At 43.6% G+C, this 4,609-nt stretch overlaps 1 pseudogene across 1 annotated transcript; it reads right to left on the reverse strand.

Moving 5' to 3' along the window:
• Positions 1-3,528: 3,528 nt before the first annotated feature.
• Positions 3,529-4,275, reverse strand: LOC100358630 (peptidyl-prolyl cis-trans isomerase A pseudogene; annotated as a pseudogene). Its single transcript, XR_016219401.1, has one exon. The product of XR_016219401.1 is annotated as a peptidyl-prolyl cis-trans isomerase A pseudogene (transcript).
• Positions 4,276-4,609: the final 334 nt, after the last annotated feature.

Raw genomic sequence — 4,609 nt, forward strand, 5'->3', positions numbered from 1 at the left:
AATCCTAGAGAAAGTTCCATGCACTGCTGAGAAGAATGTGTATTCTGCAACTGTAGGATGAAAAGTTCTGTAGATATCTGTTAGGTCATTCAGTCTATAAGTGTTGATTAAATCTGCTGTTTCCTTGTTCATTTTCTGTCTGGTTGATCTGTCAGTTGCTGAAAGTGGAGTATTGAATTCCCCCAGTCCTATTGTATTGGAGTCTAAGACTTGCTTTAAATCCTTTCACATTTATTTTAAATAGCCAGGTGCCCTGTAATTAGGTGCATATATGTTTATAATACTTACATCTTCCTATTGAATTGATCCCTTAATCATTTTTTAAAGATTTATTTATTTATTTGAAAATCCGTTACCCATCTCAGGTGTTACAGGAGACTGGTCTTCTTGTCTCTATGGAACTTTGAATAAATGGCTCAGTGAGTCATGGTTTTACCAGTGAGGAAGAGACTAAGCAAGCTGTTTGTTTGTAGTAGTTTCTTTCCAAGTGGAATATCACCTTGGGGAGAGAAGACTGTAGGAGACAGGGAAGGAAATCCAGCAAGAAACCTCAACACTTTGACAAGGAAGGACTGAGTTCTAGAGCGAGATGGTCACAGAACTAGAGAGGAAAAGGCAGGTCAAATGGGAACAGGAGGAAGGGGAGGCTGACTTACTATATCCAACAAAAGATGATTGGATATGAAAAAAATGCATGGGTCAGTTATCCAGTTGTTAAGTATCAGAAGGAGAACTATTCCAGGCAGTAACTGTCCCTGTAGATGCAGACACCAGATAGGATTTCGAGGTGAGGGAAGGGCATTGAGCTTAATTTCAAATAGGGAGCATAGTCGAGGGAATTTATTGCCTTCAGCAAGGTATATGGGTTAGTGGATGCAGAATTACCAAGAGGTAATAGTGGGGATAAGAGAAGACTGCAGAAACAGGCAGATAAGGGGATGAGACATTACCTGACTAGTAATGCAAGATGAACTTGATTTTGTTAGTAGATTTTTACTAACACTGGACAATGCAGAGATGAAAAGAAGTCAGGCTGAGTTGAAAATGAGGTTGGGACAGCCTAACAAGAATGTGGCCAATTAGATCATTCAATTAGATCATTCTTGTTAGGCTCTAAAGGAAAGAAGATTGGAGTAGACATAAAAGCCATCCAAGTTAGATAATCAGACAACTTCCAGGAAATAGTATGAAAAGCAGGTGATTAAATCAATGATTCTTAATTTTCTGGAATAGTGAAAGCCTGGCAATCATGGATAAAAGCACTTGTGTGGAACTGCTGCGTCTTTCAGTCTCCTGGATCTCGGAGGGCAGGCTCACCACATTGGACAGAAAGGACAAGGATGGCTGCCATAGCCAGACTTGCCCTGCATGGACCCTCCTTTGGTCCCTCAAATGACTCTGTGCATGCCCCACGTGCAAAGGATCTACAAATATTCCATGTCTGCTCCTCCTTTCAAGGTCTAACCTGAACTCCATGACTAGAGACTGAGCTGCTTCCACCTCAGTATCGACAGTGACATCACACAGTGCAAGGCTAAAATGTGGGGCTTGGGAGAAGACAACAGCCACACCCAGCATTGCCAGAGTAGAGTCAGTCCCTGTGCTGGATGCCCAAATGTGCATGGCCCAGAGAAATAAAGTTCACCTCATCTCTGACTGTTCTGGTCTTTAATCTCATTTTCTTCATTTCTGCCCAAGTCCACAGGGTCAGATCTCTGTAAACCATTGGGACTGTTCCAAAGAAAGGTGGCACACTGTTCTCTTCCCTGCCACATACCAGTAAAGGGACATTTTTAAAGGTGTGAACCCACAGCAAGAACAAATGAGAGGGCAAGGGGTGATCAAGAAAACTGTATATACCTAGATGGTAGAAAGCTGATGGACAGAGACAGAGGAAACCACAATCCAAGCTGAATGGAGTTTTCTGGGCAGATTGCCCCAGCCTCCCAGAATTCTGGAGAGGTTTAGAACCTTGAGACTGAGTGGGATGTGGAGCAGAATACTATCAATGGATATTGTCAGGAAGTCTGCAGAGGATCCCACTCCACATACCCCAGCAGTTAGGTTTAACATGACTCAGGGAGCTACAGGTTTATTTTTTGAGAGATCAGAAAAGCATGAAGTTCCAGGACACTAAAGCTGAGGTTAGGAGTTCACTATGATGTTCAAAACAAAATCTACAAAAGGAAAGTAGATCCCTAACTCATCTGCCCACCCACACATATTCTGCTTTTTTGCCTGTGAAGCTGCAGAGTTTCACTACCATACTAACCCCCTCTAATGAAAATCAAGTAGCTAGCGAAATAATTCTTCCCTATCACACTTCAGCCTTCCTCCAGAGACTCATCCTGCTGAGCTGGCACTTTGTTCACAGCTCCAGATACCAATGGCCACCTGGGCTGTGAGCCTCTGCAGAGGAACAAATGACTTGGTGGGGCTATGTAAGCAGCTCTCTGGCCTCTGCACCCTTCCCTGAGAAAGACTAGGATGCCATACCTACCTGTTCCTCAGAGCTAAGGGGAAATCAACAATGGAAGAAGTCATAGGAATAAGTACAGGTGGAAGAGCCAGTAGATAAGGAAAGTAATCTAGGAATTCATCCTGAATTTGTCGTTGAGCCAGATGCTATGACTCAAAGAAGTTAAATTGCAGAGGTAAGTAAGGCAACAATGGATCAGGCAAAGTAAGTTTGCTGCCCCTAAAGCCCCAGATAGTAACTTTTAGATGTTAGTGACTTGTTCCACCCTACAATCAGGTTACATAGTTAGTTGGCCATTCTGTGCAACAAGAGGACCATTGTACTCATAAAGGAGCAGATGGCAACACTGCCATCCTAAGTTACATTAGAGGCTTTCATTTGACAGCCTTCCAAGTAGCAGGAACCATGAGAGGAAGCAGACTGTGGCCTTCTCCTTGCTTGCAGATTGGACTGGCATGAAGAAACTAGGAAACTATACAGACAAGCTCAGCCAAGGCCTAAGTGGACTGCCGAACATTGGTAGGAGCAGAAATGTGAGGAAGAGCAGGTTAAGCTAAGGCCTGAGTGACAAAGCCTCAGGTGAACACAGGAGGGTCCAGGGGGAGGAAGAGGCAGATGACAGACAGTAGCTCCTGTCCTAGGTGGTTTTCCCGGATTAATACCGGAGACAATGTGGCCTCTAATCACAAAGACTCAGTTCAATAAACTTGTAGCCCATAAACTTCCTCTAGCAGTTCAAGGGCTGGAATATTGGTGATCTTACAAGAGGTGGCCCTTAGAGTAGCATGAGTCTCAAATTGGCCAGATTTTGAGGGAAAATATAATCTCATTTTGAAGGATAGACTTCTTCCCAAAGGAAAAGAAAAAACTCAGTTATTGTACATCATGATAATTCAAACTGTAACTTTGTCTTCATTCAAATTAAAAGACAAACTATAACACTTTGATGTTCATATTATACACACCTCAGGCTCAGTGCATTGGGAACATTTTATAGGAAGTTAACATTAGGGTTTTCAAGTGTTTTCCTAGTTGCTGGGTATTAGAAATTTTTGTTGTTGTTGTTGTTTATATTTTTATTTCATAATCATAACTTTTAACTCTGCAATTCCACTAGACTTGGAGGGGAAGTAAGGAAAACACGGAACCAAAGACCTGCAGGGAGAGCACAATTCAGGGCGTCACGAGCAGATGGGGCGGAGGGCGCTCTCCTGAGCTAGAGGAATGGTCAGGTGGGTGAGGTAAAACTCAGATGCATTAGAGTTGTCCACAGTTGGGATTGGTGATCTTCTTGCTGGTCTTGCCGTTCTCGGACCCAAAGTGCTCCATGGCTTCCACAATGCTCATGCCCTCTTTCACTCTGCCAAAGACCACATGCTTGCCATCCAACCATTCAGTCTTGGCAGTGCAGATGAAGAACTGGGAGCCATTTGTGTTGGGCCCAGCGTTTGCCATGGACAAGACGCCAGGACCTGTGTGCTTCAGCAGGAAGTTTTCATCCTCCAACTTCTCTCCATAGATGGACTTGCCGCTGGTGCCACTGTGGCATGTGAAGTCACCACCCTGGCACATAAACCCTGGAATAATCCTGTGAAAGCAGGAATCCTTATAACCGAATCCTTTCTCTCCGGTGCTCAGAGCACGGAAGTTTTCTGCCGTCTTTGGAACTTTGTCTGCAAATAGCTAGAAGGAGACGCGGCCCAAAGGCTCGCCGTCCACGGCGATGTCGAAGAACACGGTGGGGTTGACCATGGCTGACGGAGAGCAGCTGCGGGCGACAACAGCATCTGCAAAGCGCGGGTATTAGAAATTTTAGCTATATGTGAAAATTTCAACAGTTTTTAAAACAGGAATGGTTTAGACAAGAATGAAAGCTCCTAAATTTTTAAATCTAATGCTAGTTTGCCTTTTCTGTTTCACTTATGGGATAAAGAAGAAACTGGTATCTGTAACTTCAGAATGAGGGGAAGAATGTCTCATCAGAGGAAAATGTTGCTCATTTAAATACAGATAGGTATATTTTGTCTTTGAATCTTGACTTTGTTTTACTTCTTTGTTCTTGGTAAAAGGGCCAAGAACCCACCGATAGATATGAGGTACATAGAGACAGAAACCCCTAGGGCATGTTAC

The sequence above is a fragment of the Oryctolagus cuniculus genome, chromosome 13, assembly GCF_051225735.1.
Source record: "Oryctolagus cuniculus isolate XC-2025 breed Fujian yellow rabbit chromosome 13, ASM5122573v1, whole genome shotgun sequence".
NCBI lineage: Eukaryota > Metazoa > Chordata > Mammalia > Lagomorpha > Leporidae > Oryctolagus > Oryctolagus cuniculus.